The following is a 17535-nucleotide window of genomic DNA, read 5'->3' on the forward strand; positions in this document are numbered from 1 at the left end:
GAGAGACGTGCAGCCCGAGGGACAACGTCGTGTGCGACATCTTCAACATGTCCGCAACTGATGGTGATGTGTGGCTACTTGCTTGAATCGAGTGGAGTAGGATTCTAACGCGTGGATTACCACCTGTAGACGAACAGGTAAACAAATGGTAATATTATATTGCCTAATGTACAATAAAGAATGTGTCAGCGCGATGATACTACAAAACTTTCAGGACAATATTAAACAATGGTTCATATTTATTGAGGAAGCAGAAACATTCTGCAATTTTTCGATTATCTCGTCATATGATGACGTACACTGCAGAGGTGATACCCTCTCGTCTATTGATAGCGTCCTCACCAGGGGGTGGACAGTTGGGCCTAGCTATCAGGTATTGGTAATAAAGCGTCGCCATGACACTCGCAGCCAACGGAAAATTTAGTAACTTCTGCATATGTGGTTCTATCTTTTCAACCTACATAGCAATAAAGGTAAATGGTGCAATTATATGTAGAAATAAAATGCGTTTTGGTCATCTTTTTTAGCACGCTATATCTTTATTTAGTCGCTTGCGTTGTTGCGTCAACGGACCGCGCTTTCGCTGTTACCGCTCCGGCTGCCAATCCGTTCGTCTGCTCCTGCCGCCCTCACACGTGCACGCTTTTACCTTCTACTGTGCTCGCCAACATTTTGCTTCTGTATCCGCCAGTGCTCCAGCTGATGTATGAAAACAGAAGAAGACCACAAGTTCTGCGCGGCTTTGTGGTTGGCCAACGAGGGAAGGGACAGCAGGGCGCTTTTTTTACCGCTTCCAAGAGAATGAAAGGTAAGCACGCATTTTATGCCGTTATGTATCAAATAGCCGCTAACCTTATCAGAACGACTATACGGCTGAAATGAATAGTATTCCGTACGTTGTATATTTCTCTGTGGCGTGTAAATGCATTGAAGTTACCTATCGGCGGCAGCTCCCGAGACGAGTGAGTGCTAGCCGACCGGCTGACGGAAAGTGCCTTTCCTTTTATCTCGGCGAGTGCTGCTCGCTTTATGGAATACAAAACTGATCATTTTAGTTGCTGACTATGCTTGAATGCTTGCTGGACGGACGAGGGGGTTAAGTTAGAGAACGTTGCGCGTGCCTGTTCTTGGTTAGACATTGCAAGTCGCCTAGAACTTCACAAGGTGCGGAAACCAATTGAAGGAGCGCTGCACTATAGTGCAGAAAGCACTGCAAGCGCTGTTCGCGTTTTCTGCTACGATACCGGGGGCATTTTACGTTGCGCAGCAAAATGTTGTGTGTCGCCAAAAAAATTACGAAGAACCCCTGCTTTACTGCTTTTTTGTGGAATATTCATCTGCGATGTGCGATGTTCGCGGTTATTAATCGAGAATTAAGCAGACGAGCAGGTTTGGTTCAGAACGAGCGAATTCACATGCGTGTCAAGTCGCGCTGGCGCGCAATGCGGACAAAGGTGCTTACGTCGGCGCTTAGCGAGTCACGCGCTCCTGTGTTCCCCCAAAGTATTCCTCAACGCCTGTGCACAACAAATCCTTGTAGAGTAGGAAATGCTCATAGACCGTTTACCACTGGCTTACAATTTTTGGAAGATCGTCTTCCATTAATAGGCATTCAGCAGAACTAGAAAGCCAAGGAGTCTACGAAAAGGTTGAACAAACTAATTCGTCAGTGCCTTATTACAAGTGAACAAGAAATTCAGGGACCAAGATAACTTAGCTGTAAGAAACTGATCAGCAGTGTTTTCAGACAGCTGTTGAGAAAGCAGCATTAGCAAACCTGTTACTTCAATATAGTAGCAGTTGACATAAAAATTTTGATTGTTAAATGTTTGTGACATATTTTAGCATAAATCCCACAAGATATATTAACAGTTGACGTACAGGCTGGACCACTCTTATGGCACGTACAAACTAGCGGCAAAACGCGCGAGGCGCGCCGCCGGCGCCAAGCCGCGCGCCGCGAAACAGATTTGTCTTGCCGCGGCAGGGATCATGCACTCTGGACCGACTTTTGCGGTTTGCCGCGTGCCGCGGATTTAGTTGAGCGTCTTTACGGTCCGCTCCGCTCCGAGTTGCCCCGCTAAGCCACAGCGGAGCGGCGTGCGACTTTCACGTTTTAGTTGTGCGCGTAGCGTAGCGGAGCGGACCTTCGTAGTTGCAGCGCTCTCTGGCCAAATTCAGCGTAGCGAAACAAAAAAAAAAACGTTTTTTCACTTTTACAAAGTAAGACGAGTAGATATATCTTATTTGTTCATGGAGTATCTAGACGGGTGCTTGTAATGCGTTGCCGGTCCATCTTATAGAGTGGAAAATGAAGCGTCGACTTGGTGAACGCCACGTCATGGCCAGCGAGTTTGCATTTCGAATCCAATCCAATCCTTTCTGACGCCAATGCGCTGGCGACGTTTTTGGTAGCTGTGCTGTTCACTTTATTTCCTTAAAGAAACAGTTGGGAGGTGTGATACACAAGTTATTCGCGCTCACACGACTAGTGCATCGATTGAAGGTGCTTCGATGCACGCGCGAGAGAGGGCGGGTGCATCAACCACACACGCTAGCGGAAGACGGCAGCAACGCTCCGCGCTCCGCTTAGGCAGCTCGTAAGCGGACCGTGTTTCTCGCTCCGCTAGCCCGCTTGCGGCTAAGCGGAGGACGCATGCGCATTCGTGCTTCCGCTCCGCTCAGCAGCTAAGCGGAGCGTGAATACGCTAAACTAAAACTCTCTAATAGAGTGTTTTATTGAGCGTCTTTACGGTCCGCTCCGCTCCGAGTTGCCCCGCTAAGCCACAGCGGAGCGGCGGGCCATTTTCTGGTTTTAGTTGTGCGTTTAGCGTAGCGGAGTGGACTTTTCGTAGTTGCAGCGCCCTCTGGCCAATATCAGCATAGTGAAACAAAATGAAACACCGTTTCGTCACTTTTACAAGGAAATACGAATATATATATATATATATATATATATATACAACTTATTTGTTTATGGAGTATCTAGACGGGCGCTTGTAATGCGTCACCGGTCCATTTTGTCGAGTGGAAAATGAACTGTCGACTTAGATCACCATAACGTGGTAGCCAGCGGGGTTGCATTCCGAATCCAATCCAATCCTTTCTGACGCCAATGCGCTGGTGGTGTTTTTGTTCAGATGTGGTGTTCACTTCACTTTATTTGCTTACATAACCAGTTGGAGGTGTATTACAGAAGTTATTCGCGCTCGCACGACTAGTGATGCCGCTCAGAAGTGTGCTGGAGGACAATTTTCTCATGTCTACGTTGAAATTCTCAGCTATAGAAGATTTGTTGTGCCTAGAAGTGTTCCAGTACACGCGCCGAGACCCTCTGTCACTGCATGGCTTCCTCGACATCGACGGCATGGACAGCGGGCAATTCCGCACGTACTTTCGCTTCGATAAACATGATGTGCGAAGGCTGCATCGGGCACTACGACTGCCGGAAGTTGTGTCAACGCCGCAGTGCGTCAACATTTCAGGAGTTGAGAGTCTCTGCGTAACGCTGCGGCGGCTGGCATATCAAAACAGGCTGGGGGAACTGGAGCCGCTCTTCGGGCGACATAATTCCGTCATATCGTCAGCCACTAATGCGGTGTTCGCACACATTAAGAGCACTTTCGTCCATCTTTTACGAGATGTGAATAATCACTTATGGCTGGACGTTGCTAAACTGGAAGTTTTTTCCCCAGGTAAGCGATCAATTACATGCCAAGGTGTGCTCGTATTCAGTTGTATCACGTTTACTCGCAGGCCGTCTATTCCAAAGGGGCACCGCTCAACAACTGCTGGGGCTTCATCGACGGGACAGCGCGGTCCATTTGTCGTCCATCGAAGGACCAGAAGCTATTCTTTTCGGGTCACAAACGTTTTCATGCCCTTAAATACCAGTCGGCCTTGTGCCCCAATGGCATTATCTGCCAGCTGAACGGCCCATATGTGGGCAGTCGACATGATGCAGGTAAGTTCGCGGTGTTTGTTTTTATTATGTAGAGCTACTGGCTACATCCTGTAACTCAAAGAAATGCCTAATGCAGCCACAACCGTGCGAGACAAGGCACATACTTGCCGACTAGCCCCCTTGTTGAAACGGCTTGAGTGACACCCCTTGTTCAACTGCTACTTATCATACGAGTGACGTCGTGAGATAATTATTGTCTCATGTGGTGATACAATAGTCAATGTGGTTGTGAAAATGGTGTTGTAAAATTTAGGAAGCTCATAATGGCAAAACAGTGACATGTTGTGCAACATGTTTACAATTTAAATTGACGTCAGGAATAACACCTATGAAGACACCATCATTACCAGAAGCAATGGAAATAACTGTTTCATTGCCAAGTAATATGAAGGAACCTTGTTATTTAATGGAGTATCCTGAACTAACCTTGTTGCGTCAAGTAAAAATGTGCATCTGAAAAATCACACTAGGCGGTCTCAACAACTGTTTATAGGTATTGGCAGGCGAACTACTGTACACAAGTCGCAATATTATACTGAAAGCTAAACACAGTGATATCCTGTAGTAAACTGTCTTTATGTACTCCTATATTTCCAGGTATTCTTCGAAAGAGCAAGACCTATGAAAAGCTCGAAAGGCTTGTCAAAGGGCACAGTTTTTGTCTCTATGGGGATCCTGCTTATCCCTTGCGACCTCTGCTGCTAAAACCTTATGGCGAGACTAGCATAACCGTGCCGCAGTGTGCTTTTAACAAGAAAAGGAGCATTGTAAGGCAAGCAGTAGAATGGGGTTTAGGCAAAATAGCAGGTCTGTTTGCATTCTTGGATTTTCGAAAAAATGAGAAGCTGAACCGACAGAATGTTTCACTGGATGTACAAAGTTGGTACCATACTTGCAAACTGTCACACCTCTATGTATGGTTCGCAGGTCTCGCAGTATTTTGGAGTTGAGCCCCCACTGCTGGAGATTATTTGATGCCACAACACTGACTGTTTGTTGAACACAGTGGAACCACTTTGAGAAACTTTTTCTTGCCGAACTTTTAAGGTGTTCTATATGAGAAGGCTCATCATTTTCTTTGCATGCTGCTCGAGCATTTTCTCATTATTTTGCTGACATTGTGTTTCAAGTTGTTGCAGTCTTTCCTCCAAATAGGAACACCTTTTTTTCTTCCAAGGCCAGGCGCCTCTCATCATTATCGAGCTTACGGTGCTGCAGTTCAATTTCTTTTTGCCGAAGGATAAAATCGTTCTCTTCTCTCCTTGTCAGGAGCTCCAGCCCCATGCTTTGGAGGCTCTGTATTCCTGAAAAATAACAAAGAAACATCAAACGTACACTCACATCAAGACATCCCTATTCTTTTGGCTCATAACTCATTTTTCCTTATCGGTCACAAGTGCAAATATAGTCGTTAGGTTCACTTCTTTACTTTGTTTTCTTTTTTGCATTACAATATGTTAAAACAAAGTGATCTGTAAAATTGTTGCATAGTATAACTACATTTTTGTGCCTTCTTTTTGATGTCATCTATTGATAGCTACCCATCTCTGAAATACATGTAAAAAATCTTTACGTGTTTCGTTTTTTATTTACTTCAAGTGTTCACCGTTGACTAATTGGTTTGTGCCTTGTCTGTCCATACTAGCTTGCAGTGACCTTGGTACTCACACTTGTACTCCTTGAATATTATTTAGTGTTCCATCGTATTTGGGCAATGGCATGACTTCTGACGCTTCCACTCTATGCAATGTTGACAAGTACACTGCACTGTGGCAGCACCTTGCATTGCACTCCATGCAGTCGAGGACAAGGAGTGTAGGGTGCACTGTAGTGCCTTAGGACAATCGAGGACCGAGATGCTGTGCACCATACACAGTTGCTGAACGTGCAAAGAAACATGGATGAATTAACTGAATAGATCCTAATAAATACACTACTGGCATAAGCTGCCACTTAGCATGGATAAAAAAGACAAATTTTATATGACCATACAGTTGGAGAGGAAACCACGAAATCATGTAGCTATTATTAGTAGAAACAATTCAACGGCCCCAACGGCTCAGAAAACGTGAACCAAAAGGACTTTAGCTTAATAAGCACAGTATTAGTTTCGTACACCTTGGATGGCACTTGTCATCTGTTTGCCATACCTCTTTGGACATCTCGTACTTGTCGCCGCCTTTTTTGTGGGTTAACGGGCCCTCGTGCTTGTTCAACAACTTCGCTCTCTTCTGTGGCCTGTTCTCCATGGGTGGTGTCCAGTGCTACAAGGGCATTATAAATTTATAACATAGTCATCACTTGCATTAGTCGGTGTTTCAGTTTACATTTCGTTCGCTTCTTTTCATTTGCTTTTTGAGCATGTTGCATAGTGCTTGGCACTGCATGGGAGTGATTAAATGGTTTAATTTGTGGTGTACCATGGTAATTCTTTGTGCACATGAATAAACACTGACATGTCAGATGTCCTGCCTCTAGAAATACATCCCCTGTTCATGACTATAAATAAACAGACAAGTCAGATTGCAATTCCATCATGTGTGATTGTCCCCTGCTCTGAGAAGGAAAAACACCATGTTTTAAGGAGCCTGCAGAACAAATTGTGAATTAATAAACTATTTTACTATCAGTGTCCTTTGCACATACGTGACGAGTTGGCTGCCGACACTTGCTGACTTGGCCTGGTCAAGCTGCCTTCATTCCCGGGAGTGGCCTCTTGTGGGGAGCAAGGCCCATCCAATGATGGTTCATCTGCAATGTCATTGTTGTTGTCATATATCGACAGCAACAATCCTGATACACACCCCTCATCTGCATACAAGAAAACAGAAATGGCACAGGGATGACATCAAACATTTTTGTTTTAAGAAATATTTTTGAAATACACATTCAGAAGGAGTGCAATTTCATTTTCTCTTTCCTGCCAGTTGTGTTGCCTTTTATAGACTTTTGTGTTTGCGAACATAATTTAACATATACGCTGAAGTTGGCTTGATGGGAAAGGGTATGAAAAGCAGCAGCTAAAATTGAATGTCTAGTGATAATGGTAATTTTGCTCTCTCTGTAGGCAGAAAATAACTGATGGGTCCAAAAGCAACATTTCGACTGCATGGTAAAGAGCAATAAGGGGGCTCAGTATTTGGCAAGGGTCTAAGAAGCGTTGCAAAATTCAGCTCTGTAAACTAGGCTGGAGCCATGGCCAAATACTAGGCGTCTCGGTGCTCGCACTGTGACCAGAGACGGCGCGGACACACGTGTACATGTAAGGAACGCGTACTGAGCCCCGTTAAGGTCTCGTGCACCAGGCGCGCAAGGTGCTCGAAACAAGGGCTCAGATGCAAAGTGTACATCACTTGCCCTTCGTCTCTCCACCGTCCGAGACGTTCACAGATGCCATGGCCGCGTCTCTAATTTCCCGCGCCAGGCGTTGTCGGGCTCTTGCCGACGGCTTCCATGCGAGTTGCCGCCGCGGGCCCGTGCCATTGACCCTTCGCGGCAAAGTTTTCATTAGGTCGGAGATTTCCTGCAGCAATTGTTCTCGCTCTCCATAGTGCTCCTCGATGCCGGATCTACGGAGAACAAAGCAGATTACGTTGTGACTATACGTTTCACTTATACTGAACAAAGAGCGTAAACAGGACTGCGAATACTCACTTTCTTAGGTTGATGCTATCTTGCTGCTGAAAATACCCCACAAGGAGATCAACGCGCTCCATTATAGCGCGAATGGTCAGATCGCCCTGCACGGCGCGCACTACATGCAGCAGTACTTCTTCCCATGCTGCTTGATTTTGGTAGGGGTCGGCACTTGCCACTTCCCGCAGCAAGCACAAATATTCGTCAGTCCGAAATCGCTTTCGGGGCCTGCGCTGCGCTGCAGAAGAATAGGAATACGATGTAGCAGTAGAGTGGTTAGTAGCGGCGAGCACGTCCACAGTGTAGGGAGCCATCTTGTATTTGAAAGCGCTGTTGGTGTTGATGCGGCTTCACCTGAACGGGCGGGCGCTAGTGCTGCGCCCTAGCGGCCCTATCCATGATATCGGAAAACATCGGCGACGCTCCGCTTAAAGGTACGTCCACACTAGCGACAAAAACGCGCGCGACACGCCGCGCGCGGCGAGCGGTGCTGTCGCGCGCGGCAGGATTCACGAAAAGCGGCAGCAACGCGCGGCAAACGCGCGAATGGGTGCGAGACCCATTTTTTCGCGGCAGCCGCAAAACGAGCACCAATCAGAAGCGCGCCGCGCTGTTGTGGCGCCAGCTGTCGCACAAGCGTAGAATCATAATGTATGGGCTCTGAGATCGAACAGTGACAAACACGCCGTAAAATCTCAGAGGCCATTTCCAGTCAAGGGGGCTGTTTTTGTTAAGCCTTCCCACACCGCCACCGAGACGTCGACGAAGAAGTCGCCTAGCAATGGAGGCTTTTTTGGAAACAGTTCGGGGATATCTGTGCCTGTATGACAAGTCGAACGGCGATTTTAAAGACAAAGATCTGCGCGCCAACCGCTGGCACATTATTGGACAGCAGTTTGGCATGACAGGTGAGTAATTGGTGAAATTTTCTGAATGTTGCGGAACATGTGCGAGCATGTCATTGTGTTTGTACATACCATGCAGGCGAGCAGGCAGCGGGGAAATTTAAGAACTTCCGCGACCGCTGGCTCAAAATAGCCCTTGAAAAAAAGAAGGCCTGCAAGGGGAGTGGTGCTCCCGGCAAGGACGGGAAAGTGAAGACTGAGTGGACGTACTTTGATATTGTCGACAGCATCCTCCAGAGCACACCGTACTACGCGGAAAAGTAAGGTGCACTTGTGAAGTGTCGTTCACCTCTGTTCCCGCTCACACGGGGAACTGATCTGGTGCATATATTAAAATATTTGCTCCCTGCGTCAATGTATGCTACGCTAGTGCACGGGTACATGTACTACCGTGTTCAGAAATGCGACTTAGTTTTGTCGTGGCTCACGTGAATGGCTGACGCGCCGAAGGAAACGAAATGACCCTCTCGGACATGTTCATTACAGGCGATTCTTAATCCTTTGTAGACCAAGTCCAGTGGCGAAATTAATTTCTGAATACGGCCGCTCTCTTATCATGCTCAAAAATGGTGCTGTGTTGTTCAATACTTCGAAGAGGCATGTGTCCGACGCGCGTCGTGAACGAGGCGAATTCGTGCAGCGCACGGCCGGAGGTATTTCTGTATTTCTTCGTTAAATAAGGAGTTTTGATCATAGAACACATTCATACATATCATTTTCACGCAGAAATATTAAACGCGGTTGAATAACAGCTCGCGGTTTTGTTTTCTGCCGGCCGTGCCCGCCGCCTTTCTTCATGTTGCAGCATTTAGTGACTGCATTTGTTGCCACATACCTATCACTCCAATTTTCAATATTTTCCTGCCCCCGTCTGATGGCTGCGATATCCCGTGCTTGCAAACTCCTATTTGGCTGCTCTCGCAAAGCCGACATTATCGAAGCAGTTACTAAATTACTGTCACTTTTTCGTTTCCTTATTTTGTTGCTCGGGGGTTTTACGGTACGATGCAGAACAGGATTTATTATTTGGATATAGCTGCATAATTGAGAAATGTTAACCGATGTGCGTGTATCGTGGAATACGATACTCGATTTATGGTTGCTTTTCAGATTAACCGCGAATATCCCACTGCTACAAAATGGGTAGGTAGTAATCCTATATTTAACGATGTCCTTGAAGACTTATGTGTTTACACAATGATTCCTGCCCTCACAGACACCTGCAGCAGGCCGAAGAGGCACTCTCAACTAGTAGTGCTGCAGGCGATTGGTATTTTGTTTCTTTGTTTACGTACTTGGAACTACATGTGGTACTCTGACAAATATTGATTCAGCATAAATAAATCTTATATGCAGTTGGCCCAGCCCGTCGCCTGCTGAAGAACTGCTGGATGAAATGTATTATTTGTCACATTTTGTTTGCACTACCATCTAACACGTCTGTGTACTTCTGTTTATTATTTGTTGATGTTAATGCAGATGCTCCGGGAGAACACCTATGTGCCACTCGGACGACAAGGAGAGCTGTGGGTGGGTACTTGTGAATCTTTTATGAATGATCAATCATAGAACACACATGCACGAAACACACTTGCTAAATGAAATATTTTATTACTTACAAAGACGGATAATAATGTGTAGCATAAATTGTCTTGCTGGCAGTAAAATGCTGTGCACCACATACTGGACGTTTCAAATCCTGTTGTCTTATGGAAACACATTCTCTATGTATTTCAGCTTGCTCAGTCCAACCCTGAGTGAGGCTACAGCATCTTCCGGGTGAGCTTGTCTCAAGGTATGCTACGTTGTACCTCTCTTAACAGATGATAATTTTCTTTTCATGCGCCACCAAGGTCCAACAGTGGCACGAACAGAGTGCAGCCACCAGCGAAGCCACCAGCGAAGCCCTCCCAAGCGCGACTTTCCGTGGCACCACAGTATCGGTAGCTCTGCTGTTCATTTTTCCTGCAAAATATTTTACGTCTGTGTAACGGCCCACTAAAACTGCGGCGTTGTCATTACAGTAAAAGAAGAAAGAATGACACATTTGAACAAGCCGTTCAAGAAGCGTTGGGGAGCTGCAGCACCACATTAAGTAGAATTCAGAGCGCAAGGGATCTTGCAGTTCCCAGTGCCCAAAGCCCACTAGATGAATGCCAGGAGGCGGCCACTTGGATGGCCACAAAACTGCGCAAGCTTCCGCCAAGAAAACGTTCTGAAATACTGTTTAAAATTCATTCCCTTATTTTAAGGCCGAGATGGAGCTTCCCGAGTGAATACGTGTATATCGAGCTATGTTCCAGCAATAAAGAACGCACTCCAATTTGTGCAGCATTATTGTGAATTTATGCGCCTGCAACATATGTTTTGAGCAAATGATTCAAAAACTGCATCATTACCTCTATTCCCGCGCGGGTCACTATCCTCTCCTGCCATGGCACCCGTCCTTCATTCATAAAGTAGGCTGCCAAGTGGTTGCGCATATCCATAGCTGGCCTGCAAAATCAACAAAATGCAACACCATCAGTGGCCTAACAAGGGAATCTTGATTTTGCATGCTTTCACTTGCGAGATAGTTTACCTTGCTGAATGATAGTGACGAGATCCCCCATGCCCGGCAGGCTGTCACTGCCAGCTCTCCAGGATCCGTCTACGATGTTGCCTTCCCAGTCCTCATGATCAGTGAAACCCAGAGGGCTGTAATCAGATCGCGATTGCGGCGAACTCAGCAGGAAGTTGTGCAATACAACGCATGACTTCACAATATTTTGTGTCGTTTCCTCCGATGCCCGAAACGGTCGCCGCAAAATTCTCCATCTGCTTGACATGATTCTGAAGGCATTTTCAACAACCGTCTTGCTCGGCTCAAGCGATAGTTGAATGTTGCCTTTTTCAGGTACTCTTGCCACTGAGCTGGCGATGGACACAACAACCAGTGAGACGGCGCCGCCAGCGCCTAAGGAGCGGCGAGAATCTCTCGACCGCTCCAACAAAGAAAAAGCCCGCATCACAGGGCCCGACAAGGGCTCTGTAAGTTAAGTTAGTGTTTTTACACGAGATACACAGCACAAACATCGTCTGCAACATGGCCACACAAATACTACAGTGGAACGTCAGAGGACTACTACGTAACCTCGACGACATCACAGAACTTATACATAAATTTAATCCGAAGGTGCTGTGTGTCCAAGAAACACACTTAAAGCATACACAGTCCAACTTTCTTAAGCAATATGCAATTTTTCGTAAAGATCGTGACAACGCTTCTGCCTCGTCCGTAGGTGTAGCCATATTTGTAAATACGTCTGTTGCTTGCCAACAGTTTGCCCTACACCCGCCTCTCGAGGCTGTATCTGTGCGAGCAATTTTATTTAACAAGCTTATAACCATTTGCTCCATTTACATACCACCCAACCATCATCTCAGTAAAACGGAATTTTACAGCTTCTTTGACCAGCCCCCAGAACCATACATTATCACTGGTGATTTTAATGCTCATCATACCCTTTGGGGAGACCCGCGATGCGACGCGAGAGGTCGACTCATTGAAAACTTCCTTGTTAACTCCTGTGCGTGCCTCTTCAATAAGAAGGAACCACATATTACAATATCCATCATAGTTATTATTCATCAATAGACCTGTCAATTGGCTCTGCCTCACTTTTCCCTGATTTAGAATGGCATGTAATGAAGAACCCATTCGGAAGTGATCATTTCCCATGTCCCTCGCTGGAAACTGGCCTCAGCTGACTGGGAATGCTTTAGGGAATCCACGTACCTATCACGAGATTTTATAAATAATTTTACTATAGATCATGCCGTGTCATATTTTACTGCTTTTATCATTGACGCCGCTGAGAAGTTCATTCCTCAAACAAGTGGCACTTCATTCAAAAGACCCCCCTGGTGGAATAACGATTGTAGACAGGCACGAAGGAAACAAAATAAAGCTTGGGGCAAACTACGTGAATGTCCTAGGCCTGAAAACCTAATAGAATTTTAACACGGTAAATCCCAGGGAAGAAGGACGCGAAGACAGGCTAAGAGGGCAAGTTGGGAGAGGTTTCTCTCAGGTATCAAATCGTATACTCAAGAGGCAAAAGTATGGGTCAGGCTAATGAGGCTAAAGGGAAAAGAAATCCATCCGTTGCCGCTAGTGAACGACGAAGCAAACAGCTTGGAAGATCAAGCTGACGCTCTTAGCGAACACTTTGAGCGCGTATCTGGTTCCAATAATTACTCCCACGCAATCCTAAAACAAAAACAAATCGCAGAACGCAAGACTATTGACCGTAAATGCAGACAGAATGAACTCTATAACATGCCTTTTAACATCGCCGAATTGAGAGCCTCCTTGACTGCATGTCGGAGCTCTGCACCTATACCCGACAGGATCATGTACGACATGATTAAACACATTCACAGTGATACTCAAATAACGCTACTCGCACTTTTCAATGCTATATGGGCTGCCGGATACCTACCTACTGCTTGGAAAGAATCCCTTGTCGTTCCGATTTTGAAAGAAGGTAAAGACCCCACTTTAGTAACAAGTTACCGACCAATAGCCCTCACAAGTTGTATCTGCAAACTCTTTGAAAAAATGATGAAACCGTCGCCTTTTACACTTCCTTGAGTCAAACAAAATTCTTGATCCATATCAGTCCGGCTTCAGAGAAGGACGGTCTACAACCGACCATCTCGTGCGCATCGTAGCAAACATTCGTGATGCCTTCATACATAAACAATACTTATCCGTGTTCCTCCATATGGAAAAAGGCGTACGATACGACCTGGCGTTACGGAATCCTACGCTATCTGTCGGCAATGGGCATCCGCGGTGATATGCTAACCATTATTCAAAGCTACCTACACAACCGCACATTCCCGCTTAAAATAGGTAATGCACTGTCGCGTCCATTTATACAGGAAACAGGTGTACCCCAGGGAGGCGTGCTCAGCTGCACACTGTTTATCGTGAAGATGAACACACTTCGTGCCTCATTACCACAGGCTATTTTTATTGTGTCTACATGGACGACATACAAATGGGCTTCAAGTCCTGTAACCTGGCCGTGTGCGAGAGACAGGTACAGCAGGGGTTGAACAAAGTGTCTAAGTGGGCAGACGAAAACAGATTCAAAGTTAACCCCCACAAACGTTCTTGTGTTCTTTTCACAAGAAAGAGAGGCCTGATTCCAGATCCTTGTGTAGGACTGTGTGGACAGCAAATACCTGTGAACAAAGACCACAAGTTTTTAGGCATTATACTTGACTCTAAGCTAACTTTCATTCCGTACATCAAATATCTCAAAGCAAAATGCCTAAAAACAATGAACCTAATGAAGATTATATCTCACACAACATGGGGCAGCGACAGGAAGTGTCTATTGAACCTTTATAGGAGTCTGATTCGTTCACGACTAGATTATAAGGCTGCAGTATATCACTCTGCCGCCCCAAGCTCACTAAAGATGCTAGATCCCGTTCACCATCTAGGTATCCGCCTGGCCACCGGCGCTTTCAGGACAAGCCCTATTGAAAGCTTATATTACAGTGTACTAGAATAGGGGCAGTGTGCTCACTGCCGTATCCCTGCGCCGCGGCGCCGCGGCGCACTCAGCGTCGACTCCTCCGGCGCCCGCCAGAGGCGCTGCCGCCAGTTTCTCCTGAAAACTTCCCTCGCTTGGTATGGTGTGCGTTCTGTTGGATCGCGACGTTGACCGTTCTCCCTCAAGGGCTGCAAAAGATAGCGCCAACCTTTCCTTACTGAAAACGAACCACTTAATATCGACGTTGTCGGCTCTCGACTGCAAGTCCCGCCGGCGTTTTCAGCAGCGGCCGTGGCAGAACTGACTACAGTCGCGTGAAAGATGCACCAAAGGCGTCTTTGCTCAGCGTTCCACGTGATGAAGAATGGCGAAAGGAATGGGAGAGGAACCTCAACCGTGCAAATAAGACACTGGAGGAATCTTGCGCGGTCTGCGAGTTATCCTTCGAACCGCGATTCATAATTAGGGACTTGTGCACCTTATAGAATGCAAAGAGGTGTGCATTCCTCGTGACAATTGCCACTGCTATCAGAAAACGCTGTTCCCACGACTCTTCCGAATTTACCACAGTACCTGATGAAGACGACACCTAAACCCAGGAACAAAACGAAAAGGTGTGAAAGGGTCGAAGCACCCGCGAAGAAAAGCCGAAGCGCACAAGACAGTAGCTATTCGGAGTTTTCACCGGCTGCCCCCGGCGCTTCCGGGATCATTCTTTATTTCGTTGTAAATAAACATTGGTATTGCATAAATGTACACCCGTGAAAAAAAGTATACGGACCAGGGATAGCGCGATAAAGCCGTTTGTTTCAACTACCTGCGAATGCAACTTGAAATTTAGGACTGCAGTCCAATCTTGGCATTGCGAGCTTTACAGTGTACTCGTCAGTTTCAATTTATGCATGTTAATTACGACGAAATTGAGTTGTTTCAGCGACCTTGTGGCCCGTATACTTTTGCTCACGGGCGTACATGGTATTTTCATCCATTCAATTTCATGTCGCATTAAGTTACGAAAGATGTTATACATAAATAACCAGCTAACCAGCTTAACTTGTGCAGCAGTGATACCTAATTTCTATGGTGAATAAATGGGGCAACGTGAAAATCTCTAAGGCGCTGCACGCCTTACCTGCGAAAAAAAAACAAAAAAAAACGAAGTGGTGGTTAAATTCGGCGTGGTGGTGCTGGAAACGCCGATGTGCGGTCGTTGGGGCGGAACCACACTCACCATTTTATCGATGAGCTGCAGAAAAAACTCGAGTGCCCCTTGCTACCGTGACTGCAGCGGCCGTATCAAGCCTTTAACAGATCAGCATGATTAGCAAGGCTAGTGCATCCGTGTCTCCGGCTTAAAACAACGCCAACCCTCTGTAGATCAGCCGCAACAATAGTAATTTATTTCACTGCAAACTGCGAAGGTGCATCAAAAGAACTTTCGCGCGCTGCACGTCGTGCATTTTACTTTTATACGGTGAAAACAGCCACACCCGATAGCTGTTCTACCGCGACGCGTAGGAAAGTTTCAGGTGACGCTGCGAACCGCGCCACCTGTCGGCGGCGACACGAAGTGCGTCAAGCTCTGCCGCGTTGTGAGCGCACTACAACTCTTCTAGTACACTGTACTTATATGTAGAATCGAATGAATGGTCACTCCCATTGGAGGTGAGGCCGCTGGACAGTCCTCGATTTTGACAGAAATACCTCCACGAATTTGTATGTTAAAAAATAAGGCGTGTGTGCGTGTAGACGGCGTCTCAACAATGGCCTTAGTAGACACAGGAGCGACCGTTTCAGTAATGAGTCTCGCATTCAAACGCCTGCTAGGACGAAAAGTGCTGTTTTCATCATACACCAGCTTCACATATTTCCTCAAAGTACACTCTAATCATGAACATCCGTGTTCGAAGACCATTAATGATTTGACGTGTACTACACTTTTCCATAATCGACCCTCTTTGAGACAGCCTTTTTCACTGCGTGTGAGGCAGCTTAGCGTTGAAATGGATGTCCCACTCCTCGAACATCGCATAATGCCTCCAGCTAAACTGCCACCTCATTGAGAGTGGCAGCTGATAGAATGCAATATATCTTTTGTAAAAGTTACAAAGTACACAGCAGACCTCGAAATTCGAATGCATTTCCATGAACTCCAATCTAAGTATTCGTGTGCTGAATTCTACACCGACGCATCAAAGTCGCACGCTGGCGTATCTTACGCGGCAATTGGTCCCTCTTTCTCTGAATTCGACGTATTGAACCCTTATACAAGCATCTTTACTGCAGAAGCCTATGCAGTGCTGTCTGCAGTTAAACACATTAAGAAATTAAAACAACAGAATGCAATAATATTCACCGACTCCTTGAGTGTCGTAAAGGCACTAATGTCTATAAGAATACACAAAAATCCTGTTTTTATTGAGCTTTACACATACCTGTACAATATTTATTCATCTGGTAGACATGTGACAATATGCTGGGTTCCTGGCCATAGAGGCATTGAGGGTAATGAACTGGCAGACAAAGTGGCCACATCAATTACATCTCTAGCTATTAATCTTACCGCTGCTATTCCTGCCACACATCTCTAGCCTTTTTTGCGAACGAAACTGCGAAACCACTGGCAACGTTTGTGGGACGCCGGAACAAATAATAAGCTCCACTTAATTAAACCACAGTTAGATTTCTCGCCCTGTACAACCAGAACACGACGAACTGATGTCCTATTCTGTCGTCTCAGACTAGGACACACATATGGTACTCACAATTTTCTGTTGACTGGTAACGAGCCTCCAACCTGTGGTCAATGGGGTGAGAGGCTGACCATCCTCCATGTCCTCCTGGAGTGTCGGGAAGCCGAAACAGAGAGAAGGAAACATTTTCCTCTTGCATACAGCCATTGTGTCCCGCTCGATCCCTGCATGTTTCTAGGTACAGAACCATTTTTTACAACCAAAGCAGTCCTCGCATTCTTGAACGATGTTGTCCTACATGCCATAAGCCCAATAAATTCGTAGCGCATCCTCTCTCCAGAGGATGCCGCTGTGACAGTAGTTCAGTATAGCACCTGCCTCCAGGCCCTTGTGGTTCAAGGGCTCTGTTTAGGCGGTAGTGCTTTTGCCAATTACTACATGTGAAATAACTTGAATATCTTCACTCTTTTTCAATGCATTCTTCATTTTCATAGTAAACGTCATTGATGATTGCCACAACTTTATTACATGTAGATTTTACGCTCTTTACAGCGACTATTACAGCCACGCTTCATCGAATGTTTTATCCATGCCTCATAATTCACACTATTCATGTACCACTGACCCGCCATTATCATCGCCTTGGCGCTCTTTGGCCACATCTGGCCCTTGAGCCAATAAACCCCACTAATCATCACAGTCGGCGTCTGCATGAGGCCGGCCACTATTGAAACGGACTGCAAAATCAAATTCCTGCAAACGTATTGCCCATCGAGCAAGGAGGC

This window comes from Dermacentor silvarum, chromosome 2, assembly GCF_013339745.2.
Source record: "Dermacentor silvarum isolate Dsil-2018 chromosome 2, BIME_Dsil_1.4, whole genome shotgun sequence".
NCBI lineage: Eukaryota > Metazoa > Arthropoda > Arachnida > Ixodida > Ixodidae > Dermacentor > Dermacentor silvarum.